Source organism: Gopherus flavomarginatus, chromosome 1 (genome assembly GCF_025201925.1).
Source record: "Gopherus flavomarginatus isolate rGopFla2 chromosome 1, rGopFla2.mat.asm, whole genome shotgun sequence".
NCBI classification, from domain to species: domain Eukaryota; kingdom Metazoa; phylum Chordata; order Testudines; family Testudinidae; genus Gopherus; species Gopherus flavomarginatus.
Window position 1 is genome coordinate 24,528,032 of NC_066617.1, and position 15,341 is coordinate 24,543,372.

A 15,341-nucleotide genomic window follows, 5' to 3' on the forward strand; every position below is an offset into this window, starting at 1 on the left:
ATACTCCACATTTTCAAATGGAACACAGCTTCTACTTTTAAAAGTGAGAGTTTAGTGGATGTAGGGTTGCCAACTTTCTTATTATAGAAAACCGAATACCGAGAGAAGACTGGGCAGTTGTGAAAAACAATGGAAAATTATTTTAATTATTAGAAACAGCATATTCTTCTAGTCACCAAGAACATCCAGCTGAAATGTAAGTACTATGCCCTGATATGTGGCCCACACAATGGGCTGTGATGGTTTATGGGCGCTGCAAGCACTCTGACCTCTGAAAAAAAACAGATTTTATATATGCACCTCTCTTGTGGTCCAGAAAGTTTTTCATTTCAAGAATGTGAGAATAAAGTGCTTGGGCAGTTTTGAAAGTTTTTTTCCTCACTATCTTTTCGAGTTAGGAGATTTGTTGAATCCAAACTTATTTCACAAACAGATTTGGTTTTGATAAATTAGCTTTTAAAAAAAAAAGTTTCATTCAAAAATTGCAAACCAGCTCTACTGTGCTTCTGCTGGCAGGGACTCATGGCCATTGGCTCCATGTAGTGGAAACCCAGCTCAGCACACAGTAAGAAGTTCCCTAAAGAGCTGGGCTCTGACACACACAGTTGAGGAAGGAGGCTGTGCTGATTAAAAAACACTCCCAGGGTTAGAGGGGAAGTGAAGGCAGCTGTAAAAAACAAAGTTATATAACAAATGGAAGAAAGGGGAAGTTTATTGTAATGAATCTAAACAGGTTGGGAATTCTAGAAAATTAATCTGACTATATGGAAATGGTAGAATTATCAATAATAATGAGAAAAGACAGACATGTTCAGTAAATATTTCTGTTCTGCATTTTGAGACAAAACAGATATATTCTCATCATATGGTGATAATACTCTTTCCATTCCACTAATATCTCTGGTGGATATTAAACAAAAATTGCTAAAGTCAGACATTTTTTAAAAAATGAGATTTAGATAACTACTATCCAAGAGTTTTAAAGAGCTGACTGAGGAATTTGCTGAACCACCAATGTTGATTTTCAATAAGTCTTGGAGCACTGGAGAAGTTCCAAAAGACTGGAAGAAAGCTAACGTGCCGATTTTTAAAAAGGGCAAACAGGATAAACCAGGTAATTATAGGCCTTTCAGACTGACATCAATCCTAGACAAGATAATGGCGCAACTGATACATGACTCAAAGAAATAAAGGAAAGTAATGCAAATCCATATGAGTGTATGGATAATAGATTCTTCAAACTAACGATTTTTTTTGATGAGATTATAAATGTGGTTGATAAGATAATAGTGTTGACATAATAGACTTCTATAATGTATTTGACTTGGTATCACATGACATTTTGATTAAAAAGCTAGAATGATATAAAGTTAAGATGGCATACATTAAATAGTAAAAACTGGCTAACTGATAGATCTCAAAATGTAATTGTAAATGAGGAATTGTCATCGAGAGGGAGTGTCTGCAGTAGAGTCTCGCAGGAATTGGTTCTCAGCCCTACACTATTTAACATTTTTATCAAATGATCTGGAACAAAACATAAGATTATCACTGATAAAGTCTGCAGATGACACAAAATTGGAAGAGTGGTAAATAATGAAGCAGATGCATCACTGATTCAGAGTGATCTGGATAACTTGGTGACCTGGGCGCAAGCAAATAATGTGTTTTCATAACGCTAAAAATAAATCTAGGCACAAAGAAAGCAGGCCATACTTGCAGGATGGAGGACTTTATCCTGGGAAGCAGTGTCACTGAAAAAATATTTAGGGGTCATGGTGGATAATCAGCTGAACATGACTCCCAGAGCAACACTGTGGCCAAAAGAGTTAATGCAGTTCTGAGATGTATAAACAGGAGGATCTGAAGTAGAAATAGAGAGGTTATTTTACCTTTGTATTTAACGCTGGTGTCACCACTACTGTGGCTCAGTTCTGCTGTCCACCATTCAAGAAGGATGTTGATAAATTGAGGAGAGTTCAGAGAAGAGACTGAGAATGATTAAAGGATTAGAAGACATGCCTTATAGTGATAAACTAAATAGATTGAGCCCCTTGAGTCTAACAAAGAGAAGGTTAAGGGATTGCAATTTATAAGTACTTACATGGGGAACCAATATTTAATAAATGGGCTCTTCAGTCTAGCAAAGAAAGGTATAACGTAATCCAATGACTGGAAGTTGAAGCTAGACAAATTGAGACTGGAAATAAGGCATACATTTTTAACAGCGAGAGTAATTAAGCATTGTAACAGTTTACCAAAGGATGTGGTGGATTCTCCACTAATGACAATTTTTAGATCAAGATTGGATGTTTTTTCTAAAAAATCTGCTCTAGGAATTATTTTGGGGAAGTTCTATGGCCTGTATTATACAGGAAGTCAGACTAGATGATCACAAAAGGTCTCTTCTGGCCTAAGAATCCCCGAATACATAGCCTGTCCTCTGGTCTCAGAATTCTCCTTGTCTCGCACTGTGCGATGTAATCATATCAGTTTCACTTGTGACAGGATCTTCTGTAGTTGTAACAAAAGAGGTAGCATTTGCCTCAGGAGTTTGTCTTATCAGATCTCCAGAGGATACATTAGCAGTCAATGAAAAAACACAGAACTCCCTTGGTTTTCTTTATTGTCGATGTTTATATTATCTACAAAAAGTACAAGGAGTCCAGTGGCACCTGAATGACTAACAGATTTATTTGGGCATAAGCTTTCATGGGTAAAAAACCCACTTCTTCAGATGCATGGAGTGAAAGTTACAGATGCAGGCATTATATAATGACACATGAAGAGAAGGGAGTTACCTCCTAAGTGGAGAACCAGAGTTGACAGGGTCAATTCAATCAGGGTGGATGTAGTCCACTCCCAATAATAGATGAGGAGGTGTCAACTGCAGGAGAGGCAAAACTGCTTTTGTAATGAGCCAGCCACTCCCAGTCCATATTCAAGCCCAAGTTAATGGTGTTGAATTTGCAAATGAATTTTAGTTCTGCTGTTTCTCTTTGAAGTCTGTTTCAGAAGGTTTTTTGTTCAAGTATAGCTACTTTTAAATTTGTTATAAATTGTCCAGGAAGATTGAAGTGTTCTCCTACTGGCTTTTGTATGTTACCAGTCCTGATGTCCAATTTGTGTCCATTTATTCTTTTACTGTCCGGTTTGGCCAATGTACATGGCAGAGGAGCATTGCTGGCACACGATGACATATATCACATTAGTAGACATGCAGGTGAATGAACTCCTGATGCTGTGGCTGATGTGGCTCGGTCCTCCGATTGTGTCGCCAGAGAAGCTATGGGGACAGAGTAGACAACGAGGTTTGCTACAAGAATTGGTTCCTGGGTTAATGTTTCTGTGGTGTGGTGTGTAGTTGCTAGTGAGTATTTGCTTCAGGTTTGGGGAGATGTCTGTAAGCAAGGACTTGCCTGCCTCCCAAGGTCTGTAAGAGTGAGGGATTATTTTCCAGGATAGGTTGTAGATGGTTGATGATGTGCTGGAGAGGTTTTAGTTGTGAGCTATATGTGATGGCCAGTGGAGTTCTCTTATTTTCCTTGTTGGGCCTGTCCTGTAGTAGGTGATTTCTGGGTACCCGTCTCGCTCTGTCAATCTGTTTCCTCACTTCTGTGGATATTGTAGTTTTAAGAATGCTTGATAAAGATCTTGTAGGTGTTTGTCTGAAGGATTGGAGCAAATTCGGTTGTATCTTAGGACTTGGCTGTAGACAATGGATCATGTGATGTGTCCTGGATGGAAGCTGGAGGTATGTAGGTAAGTATAGCAGTCAGTAGGCTTCTGGTATAGGGTGGTGTTTATATGACCATCACTTATTTGCACAGTAGTGTCCAGGAAGTGGATCTCTTGTGTGGACTGGTCCAGGATGAGGTATTTGGTATTATTATTATTATTATTATTAGGTTGATGGTGGGGTCGAATTCTTCAAGGGCCTCCTTCCCGTGAGTCCATCTGATGAAGATGTCATCAATGTGGCACAAGAAGAGAAGGGGCTCTAGGGGACAAGAGCTGAGGAAGTGTTGTTCTGAGTCAACCATAAAAATGTTGGCATACTGTGGGGCCATGCGGGTACCCATAGCAGTTCCACTTACTTGAAAGTATAAGCTGTCCCCAAATCTGAAATGGTTGTGGGTGAGGACAAAGTCACAAAGCTCAGCCACCAGGTGTGCAGTGGCCTCATTGGGGATACTGTTCCTGACAGCTTGTAGTCCATCCTCATGTGGAATATTGGTGTAAAGAGCTTCTACATCCATGGCTGCCAGGATGGTGTTTTCGGGAACATCACCAATGCATTGTAGTTTCCTCAGGAAGTCGGTGGTGTCTCGAAGCTATCTAGGAGTACTGGTAGAGTAGGGTGTCAGGAGAGAGTCCAAATAGCCAGATAATCCTGCTGTAAGAGTCCCGATGCCTGAGATGATAGGGTGTCCAGGGTTTCCAGGTTTATGGATCTTGGGTAGAAGATAGAATACCCCTGGTAGGGGCTCTGGGGTGTGTGTCCAAGTACATTTATTCCAATGTTGTAGCAGGGAGTTTCTTGAGCAGATGGTGTAGTTTATTTTGGTATTCCTCAGTGGAATCGGAGGATAGTGGCCTGTAGAATGTGGTGTTAGCAAGTTGCCTGGTAGCTTCCTGTTCATAATCCGACCTGTTCATGATGACCACAGCACTTTCCTTGTCAGCCCCTTTGATTACAATGTCACAGTTGTTTCTGAGGCTGTGGATGGCATTGCATTCTGTACGGCTGAGATTATGGGGCAAGTGATGCTGTTTTTTCACAGTTTCAGTCTGTGCACATCTGCAGAAGCACTCTATGTAGAAGTCCAGTCTGTCATTTCAACCGTCAGGAGGAGTCTATGCCAAATTCTTCTTCTTGTAGTGTTGGTAGGAGGGTTCCTGTGGGTCAGTGCACTGTTCATTGGTGTGTTGAAAATATTCCTTGAGTCGGAGATGATGAATGTAGGCTTCCAGATCACCACAGAACTGTATCATGTTCGTGGGAGTGGTGGGGCAGAAAGAGAGTCCCTGAGATAGAACAAACTCTTCCGCTGGGCTAAGTGTGTGGTTGGATAGATTAACAATATTGTTAGGTGGGTTGAGGGTATCACTGTTGTAGCCCCCTGTGGCATGCAGGAGTTTAGATAGTTTACTGTCCTTTTTCCTCTGTAGAGAAGTGAAGTGTGTGTTGTAAATGGCTTGTCTCATTTTTGTAAAGTCCAGCCAGGTGGAAGCTTGTGTGGAAGGTTGGTTTTGTATGAGAGTTTCCAGTTTTGAGAGCTCATTCTTGATCTTCTCCTGTCTGCTGTACAGGATGCTGATCAGGTGGTTCCTCAGTTCCTTTGAGAGTGTGTGGCACAATAGTTCACCATAGTCAGTATAGTATGTCATTTGCAATGGATTTTTTACCTTCAGTCCATTTGGTATGTTGTCCATCCGTTTGCACTTGGAGAGGAAGATGATGTCTCTCTGTATCTGTGCGAGTTTTTTGTTGAGGTTGATGGATTTCCACTCCATACGGCTAAATTTAGTGCCTTGCGTGCTATCAGGTATCAGAGGGTAGCACCTTGTTATCTACCTTGTTTTAGCAGATTGCACCTGCAGGGAAACTCCACCAGAGAGATGTTCCTGATATAATTATCTCCTGCCACAGTCTGTTCAGAGTAGAGTTCATCACTGGGTCAAGGCTCTGGAGTTTAAGATAAGATCCATACAACGATACATTATTTGTGTGTCTAATGCATTGCAAAATATATAAGAAAGTTAATTGCAGAGGCAGTTTTTATTATTCTTGAGAGCCGAGACTGTAACTTGTCATCCTCACTATGAGTCAAATGCCAAATTACAGCTGAAATCTGGTTCTGTACTCTTACTACTAGCATAGAAGTCAGTTTTACCCATTGGCTTTTTATTTCTTTCAAAGTTTGCTTTTATTTTCCAGTATTGCAAATACAAAAGATTATGTCATTGCTATATACAGTCCACAGATATAAGCATGTATAAAAACGATACCACAAAACTCCCACTTGGCTGCTGCCTCTCCCTGGAGGCATCTAAACTCACTTGGAACCTAAATTCCTGCCTCTGGGCAGATGCACTGCTGATTCACCCTAGGCATCTGGACACCTATCTCCCACCTATGCCCCAGAGCACTTACAAACCAGGGAAAGCAGGCATGTGGCTGCCTAAGTTACATGCGGGGTGCTATCTGGTAGGCCTGTGTGATGTTGTATGATTGAAATATGACCATTTATATCCATGATATTGCCACTGTTAGACAATAACAACAAATCCTGTACAAATTATGGCATGTAACGTGTTAATGGAAAAGTTATGATTTGCTATACATGATTATCCTGGTTATATGCATGGATCATTTTTGTATCTGAAGTTGTGAATATTGGCTATATACCTGTAATGGCCCATCAAATACACTTCATAAGATATAGAACAACCATAGAATACCAGGGTTGGAAGGGACCTCAGGAGGTCATCTAGGCCAGTTCTCTGCTCAAAGAAGGACCAATCCTCAGACAGATTTTTGTCCCCAATGCCTCCCTCAAGGATTGAGCTTACAATACTAGGTTTAGGAGGGCAATACTTAAACCACTAAGCTATCCCTCTCCCCGATCTAACCAGCCCATTGTGAATGGACTATTCAAGTTGATGGTCCATCAAATACACTTAATTATCACAATGGGCCAGAGAAGAAACTCATTCCTTCCACATAGCTCTTCCTGCAGACATTGTAGCTTCCAAATGGCCAATAGCTGCCCCTGTGAGTCAGCAAGCCACATAAAAGGCATGTGACATGCTCATGTGACCCTGGATTCCATCTTGTGCCAGTAATTTTCCAGAAACTATGTTGTAAGCTTTGTTTGGGACAGTAAAATACCAATCACATGGCAAAGGATATAAAAGATCCCTGAAACATCTCCATGTTGCCTCTTTCCTGTTCTGATTCTCTGGACTGTGGATTTACAGCTAAAAGGAGTATACTAACTGAGGACTTTCCAATATTTTGGAAGTTACCAGGGATTTTTACAAGCCAGCAGTCTATTCCATCACTTCTGCAAACCTGAGATAAGAACATTGCCATGATTGTATGTATACAATCTATTAACTATTTTTGACTCTCTCCTGCTTTTCTTTGTTAATAAACCTTTAGATTTTAGTTACTAAAGGACTGGCAGCAGCATGATTATTGGGTAAGGTCTGAGTTACATATTGACCCTTTGATGAAACTGGTTTTCAAAATAACTACACATCATAAAGTCTAGCGTCTGGATGATGAAATAAAGGCTGGAATACCTACGGAGACTGCATTTTTGACTTCTTATTAGCCAACGTGGTGAGACAGAAGTTTACTTTTCTTACTGGCTTGGTATAATCTAATGCTAGAATAACCACCAGTATGGGGTAAGTCCATCCTATTTCTCAACAGTTTGTCCTGAATCTGACATTCTCAGCTGTGTCCCACTGAGGCACAGTGACAGCATGCTCACAAGCTGCCTGCTAGATCAGAGCTCTCAAGCAATTCTACACAAAATAGCTGGGAGGCAGGGAAGGAAGTACTCTCTACTTTAGCCTAGTGGATAGGCTACTCCCCCAGGAAGTGGGAGGCGCTTGGTTCAAGTCCCCTGCTCATCCTAAAAGAGAGAAGGGATTTGCTACCTCTGTATGAATGACTTAGCCGGTAGAATATTCTGATGTGGATCTCCCTCAATCTCTGCATTTGAAGTTGTTGCAGTTCAATTAAATAACTGAATAAAAACTGGGCCACTGAAAGTTAATGACTCAACAAGTGAATATAGCTGAACTACTCAGTAAGTGACCATAATTAAATTTAACATTGTAGGGGAAAATGCCAACAAACCCTCTCATAAAAGCATTTAACTTCAAAAAGGGGTACTACACAAAAACGAGGAAGCTAGTTAAATGGAAATCAAGAAGAATAGTTACAAGAGTGAAATCCCTGCAAGCTACATGGAAACTATTAAAAAACACCACAATAGAGGCTCAAACTAAATGTAAACACCAAATTAAAAAAAAATAGTAAGAAGACCACACAAAAAAATGCCACCATGGCTAAACAGTAGAGTAAAAGAGGTGGCTAGAGGAAAAAGACATCCTTTAAAAATTGAAGTCAAATGCTACTGAGGAAACTAGAAAGGAGCATAAACTCTGGTAAGTCAAGTGTAAAAATACAATACGGCAGGCCAAAAAAGAATTCAAAGAGCAACCAGCCAAAGACACAAATGGCATGTCTTCACCGGCAACGTTAAAGTGCTGCCGCAGCAGCGCTTTAACGTGGCTTATGCAGTTGCGGCATAGAGCTGGGAGAACTCTCTATAAAAAAACACCTCCATGAGGGGAATAGCTACCAGCGCTGGGAGTGTGGCTCCCGGTGCACTGTCTACACTGGGACTTCACAGCACTGAAACTTGCAGTGCTCAGGGGTGTGTTTTTTCACACCCCTGAGCAAGAAAGTTGCAGCGCTGTAAAGTGCCAGTGTAGACAAGCCCAAAAACTAAACAGCAAAAATATGTTAATTACTTCAGAAGCAGGAAGCCTACCAAACAATCAGTAGGGCCATTGGATGATCAAGGTGCTAAAGAAACACTCAAGGAAGATAAGGCGTTTGCAGAGAAGTTAAATGAATTCTTTGCATTGGTCTTCACTGCAGAAGATGTGAGGGAGATTCCCACACCTGTGCCATTCTTTTTAGGAGACAAATCTGAGGAACTGTCCCAGCTTGAGGTGTCAGTAGAGGCAGTTTTGGATCAAATTGATAAATTAAACAATAATACATCTCACAAGTTCTTAACAACCTCAGCTCAGAACTAACACACTCATGACAAGTTTAGTCTATACTTTATACAGTTCAGGGGGTTTTGTTCTGAAGTTCCCAGGAGCAGGCAGTCAGACAATAATAGGTTTCTCTCTCCAGTGATGAATGACTATCCCTTTCTCCTACCCTTTGTGTTGTTGCTTGTCTATTAAATTAAAAGCTCCTCAAGCAAGGAACTCTCTCTATATGTGAGTGCAGGACCTGGTACAATAGGGGTAGGTCTACACGGCAATAAGAAATCTGCAGCTGGCCCATGTCAGCTGACTCGGACTCATGGGGCTTGGGCTGTGGGGCTGTTGAATTGCATCGCTCAGACTGCAGCCTGGGCTGTAGGACCCTGCTGGATGGGAGGGTCCCAGAGCTCGGGCTGCAACCTGAGCCAGAAAGTCTGTAACAGAATTAAACAGCCCTGAAACCTGAGGCTGAGCCAGCTGGCACGGGCCAGCCACAGGTGTCTAACCGCAGCATGGCCATACCCTTAGGTTCTGATCTCAGCTGGAGCTTCTAGGTGCTACTGTTCTACAAATAATACGTGGTAAGGGTCAAAACTTGTTCTGGGAGGCTGGGCCAGTATATGTTTTGCTTTGAAAACTAGGTCACCAGTCCCTGCTTACACTGAATTGAGCATAATAATCTAAATATATCACAGAATAGAGCAACAAAACAAAAACAAAAAAAAAAAGATGTTTAATGTTGTAGTTTGCCATCTCATGCATCAATATAATAATTTCATTAAAATATAACTTGCAACAAAATATCCAGCTATTACTGCTACTGCTTATGTCTGGAGTATACTGGTCATAAAATTGTTCTTTATTCCATGAGTAATGTCATGATATTTAGAAGGGGACATTTTCTGGAAGTAATGTTGCAGTATATTAGCACATTAATATATAAGCCACACGAGAGTTTCAGTGCTAAAGATCATTTAGATATTTTCATAAAACCTCTCTTGGCAATTGCTTCCTATCGCACTGATTTTTGAAGAATACTTCAGATTCTCTCTCATCATGGCTTATTAACATACGGTAATTCATAAAATACATCTATTTTGGGATAGTTTTGGGATATCAATATTAATTAACTCTTGAGTGCCCTACAACACATAGCAGCCTGCAATAAAAGGAGGTTAATTTGACCTGCTAGACATTTCTGAGGAGCTCAGAATTTTATGTGTGTCTCCATAAGGGACAGAGGATGCAGCATTCAAGTATTTGAGTTTCCCAGGTTCACATGCCAAGCGTGAGCAAAAATAAAGTCAAGGGGGAGGGAATTAAAAGAAAAAAAATCAATTATTCTGCTGCAAGTCAAAATAAAAACAACTAAGGAAGAAACATGTGTGTGCTAACTGTAGGAAAGCCTGAGCATTTTAGGGAAATTAGGCGCCCATTCCCCATGGGTTGCAATGAGAGCTGGGTACTAAACTCCTCTTTCTACCTTTGGAAATCTCCCATTTAAAGGATGCTGCTATACTTTGTGCCCAGTTAGAACCCCATGTTAGGAACAGCCTGCAGTCTCTTGCTCTTGTTGATATAGAAACCATAAGAGATGCAGCATAGTCAGTCTCCCCAGAATGGATAGGGATCGAGCATATTGTGCATAGCATATCAGTATTCTTTTAACCGTCAACATAAAAAAGTCATTGAAAACCTTATTAGATGCTTGCTGCATTCTTGAATAAAGAATGAATTTAGCAATCACAACTGCCGCGTGTGGGAAGGAGGAAAGGAGTAGTGTGGAGGTTTAGATAAGTTTTTACTTACTGATAATTTTACTTTTACCATAGTGATTGCTCTGGAAAGGTGACTGAATCCTGTGTGATCATTGGGCCTCCACATTTACCCTAATTGTGAGCTCAACTGTAAAAAAAAATAAGTTTATAAAATGTCACAAGAACCTAAAATAACAAAAATTGATGGGAAAATGTACAAAAAGGAGACAGAAGAACTGAATTAATCCAAACCAAAAAAAAGGTCTACTAATAAAACTCAAGGATTATGTTATGATCATGCTTGGTAAATAAAAAATTAAAAGACTGATAATTAAAACCAAAATTAAACCAAATATTAGGCCTAACTGGTGGACAAATAATCAGAAGATGGGCTATTTCACGCATCAGAGCCTTTTGGGTCCTTACGGAAAAAATGTTGGGGAAAAAATTGGCTAATAGAGCAAGCTTAACCCTGGCTGCAATCCACACCTTCTCCTGTACCCCAGACCATCTTTGTGCTAATCTGGAGAGATACCCTAACCAGAGTGGGCCAGAGAGAGAGGGACTCAAATGACATCACCATTTCCACCAGCTCCAGCTAAGTCCTCAACACCACCTGGGAGGTGAGATGGTTTCTCTCCCCTCCCCCACTGCCAATGTGTTCTTTTCCTTCTCCCACTGTATTTCTTCTCTTTCATAGTCCTCTCCTTTTTCCTTCTGTTTGACAAGAGTCTGGCCTAGCTGGCCAAAACTGTATATTTTACAACATTGCTGTAAGGCTGACCAGAACAAGGCAATGAAAAGCAATACCTTACACAGTCTGCTCTTTCTCCAGCAGTGAGGTTGCAAGTGAAAGTAAACAGCAGACATGGAAGTTCCATTTTCTATCTTCGCTATTCTTTTCTCTTCCCTTTCATGAGTGTTTGTTTTGTTTTGTCTTGTCTTCTAGGAAATGGCATGGGACTTTAACAGCAGCAACTATGACAGCTTCAGCCCATCTTAACTAACTCCTACTTTTTCCCCCAAAATGGACAGTTATTACCATCTTTGTTACCATCTAGAAGACTTTCAGACTTTCCCTTTTCACAAACCATTTCATCTACCTTCCCTTGTTGTAGTTTTGCCCCTTTTTTAATTCTCTACTTTGAAGTCTTTCTCCAGGTCACTGAATTCTTGGCACATATCTTGTCCCGTTTCTTCTTTCTCTATCCCCTATATAGACTTTTGAATCTATTCCTTGATACCTTGTCTACTCTGGTCCTGCCCTTTCTGGCCATTTGAATCTCCGGGCATTCCTGCTCTCCTTATAAGAAAAGGGATCCAATCTGTTGTAATTAATACCGACTGGTGCAAGGTCCTGACTACCCCAACACATTTCCATCTAAATGTTCCCTGAATTTCCGTGGGTACTTTGGCCACTGGACAAAAAAAGTCAGTTTTACTCTCTCTCTGCACCATCCAACAGGGTTTTACCCAGTGTCTCCTGACCCAGGAGCACTCAACAGCAGAGTCTACCAGGGTCATGATTTGTTAGTGCTCCAGTGTCACAGAGATGGTGGATGTCCATTTTGACTGCCCGCCAAGGGTTTCTGTTCACCCACAATGAACATAAAATCCATAGCAAAGCAGTCCCTTTTCAAGTGTTCCAAACTGCTGCATTGGTAGCAAACAATTTGGCGCTGTGAGGGAGGGGTGTCCTTGTCTTATTTTCTTTTCCAGTGTCTTTATTGTCTCTGACTCACTGCCTTTCCTCTCTGGATCTTGTCCTCTAAATGGATGGACTAACTCCATAAATTCGTCAGTGAGCTTTACGGCTGCTTCTAAGGTGGCAGGTTAGTGTTCTTGCACCAAAACTCTAGTGATTTAAAAGAGACTCTGTAATATTTGCCTCAAAATAATGGAGTCCATTACCTCCTCAATTCCTTGGCCATCTGGCCTCTGCCACCTAGTGATCCAATTGGTTAATTTTTGGCAAAGGCCCCAAGACGTATCCCCTCCAACTATCTGGCTGCCCAAAACTTCTGCCTGTACCATTTGGCAGATAGTCCCATTTAGCCTAGAATGGCTGCTTTTACTGTATCATAGACAGCTGCCTGGACATCACTAAGCACCATATATGCAGCAAAGAGTGTTAATATAACCTAGTTGCAGTTTAAGATCAGTTTTAAATAATGTTTGGTAAACAGAGACCTTAGCTAGCTTACTATTATGGCAAACACACATTATATTTTATTAAAAATTAAGAAAATAGTATGAAATAAGACTTTTATGTTAACATCTTTTTTGTATTTAGCTAGAGAGAGAGTTTTTAGAAGAAAAAATCTTATTTTTTTAAGATGGCATTAAAGATGGTAACTGCCTTTTGGGGGAAAGAGAAGAAGTTAGTAAGATGGGCTGGAGCTGTTATTGTTACTGTGTGATTTAGAAGACAAAATAAGATGAACACACACAAAAGGGAAGAGAAAATAATAGCAAAGATATAAAAAAAGCTTTTGTTTTTGGTGTCAACTTTTATTTATAACCCCGTTGCTGGAGAAATACGGGCACAGCACATGGTTTTGTTAACTACCTAGAGACCCAACAAACCGGTACTAGCATGGTTTTTAGTTGCTTTTTTGGTTATGGGCTTACAGCAGTATTGCAAAATATACAGTCTTGGTCAGCTAAGCCAGACTTGTAACAGACAGAAGGAAAAAGTAGGATAGGAAAAATCGAGAAGGAAAATGACACATGGTGGGCAGGGAAAGAGAGAGAGACTCAGGTTGTATGTGGGATTTAGCTGGAGCTGGTGGAGGTGGTCATATTGTTTGGTTGTTTAGTTGTTTTCGGCTTGGCTTGGTAGGACATTTTCTAGGATTAGGATAAAGAAGGTCTGGAGATTTAGGAACCAGGGGAGGTGTGTGCCAAAGCCTAAGGCTTACCACCACTTCAACACTTGCAACCTTTGAACTGGCACCTGGCTCAGTGTGAAAGTAGAGCTCCATTGTGAAGCAGACAATACACACATGACCAGACAAGGAGAGAAGTCTCTGTTGCCTCCTGCCTGAATGGAGCATGTCTGAGGCATGTTACTTCCTGGTGACCTGCCTTATCTCCAAGACCTTAAAAGCATAATTTTCAGTGTAGATACATAGTTCTTTAAATATTATGATCTGAGTGAGTGACATACAAACATTTCACAATGATTATGATGACCAGTAGGCAATAAGTTCTCGGTAAAGACTCCCATACCACCCTTTGGTGAAATATAATGTATATATCAGACCCACAGGATCCCTGAAAAACCCTATGCACCCCTGACACCTCTGCTAGTTGGCACAAAGAGGCCCCTTTATCACACCCTCCTAGAATGCATTTTTGCTTGTTTACTATTGTTAGTGCACGAGCTCATTAACTTCTTAAAACAAAAGTTGTAGAGGGTCTGATCCCTGGGGGATCCTGCTTCACAGAAGGGATAGCTAAAGGAAAGGGGACAGGGAAAGAGGCATTTTCAGCATAGATAGGCAAGGATGCCCTTATTCAAGGAGACACTCTTCCTGTGAAGAAAGGGACAGACTCAGATACTCTCAGTGACACCATGTCCCTTGACTCTGGTGGGTAGAATTCTCCCATCATAGCTCTATGTCTAAAGATGACAGAAGTCTGGCAGACCAGAGGCAGTCTTATTCTCCAGAGATTATCTATGGTCAGCTTGTCATCAGAACGGTCACAGATAAAGGAATCTCTAGATACCGATTCTCTTTTCTACACAAATGGCATCTGCAAGGCAGATAGAAGTAGAGGGAGGGAGAACTGGTGTAGGCAGCATCTGATACAAGGAAGCAACTCATACATGTGTCCACTCCAGTGAGCACCAGGTAAGAAATAAATCAAAGGAGGATAAGTGGAGCCTTTCTTAGAAGGACCTCGAAAAACTGTTACTTTGGCATATGAACAACTTGGTTCCACCCACCTGATGGAACGTATTAGGCAAGGTGATGTGAAAATAACAGGATTTTATTCCCCAGTTTTAGAACATGGATATAAAGAAATGCAGAAGATTATGAGGATGGCTGGAAAGCTAATTTAGATAAACTCATACATGTCTATCGGGAAAAGAGAGAACCTTAGCTCCAAGACGTAGGGAACAATGCTAAAAAAAATTGCACTTCCTTTTTTACATCAGATTTGTTGACATCTGATGGATTTTTGCATTTAACAGTTATCAGGGAAATAGCTTCTATTGTACATCAGATAGAAAAGATATTTTCCTCCAGGGTTCTCAATACTATCAGATGTAATTTCTCCTGTTTTCATCTGGTTTTTCCAGCTGCTTTTAATCAGACAATGTGCTATAATCCTTTGAATCTATACAATGGCATTCAAAATGTCAACAAACATTAGGGCAATGACAGTTTAAAACCTCAAGGGAAAATGAATTTGCTATATCTACCATTAATGGCATCTTCTTTATTATGAATTTACCTAAAGAAAATATTATATGCCATCCTATAAAGAGAGGGAAAGATTTTTTCAAAGGCACAAATGGGTGTGAGGTGTCCAACTTCCCATGAAAATCTTTCCCAGAGATTAACATGAGCGAAATATATTGTACTGATCAAGTCGATTGAAGGATACTATGCATGTCAACCAACCACAAAAATATTACTGGGCTTCATGAAAGAATTACTTGATGAAATTTTATGGCCTGTGTGTCATGGAGGAGATCTGCAGAAGTATGTTTCAGAGAAATTAAAAATTATGAAATAAAACAATGGACAGATTCATAAAATAAATATG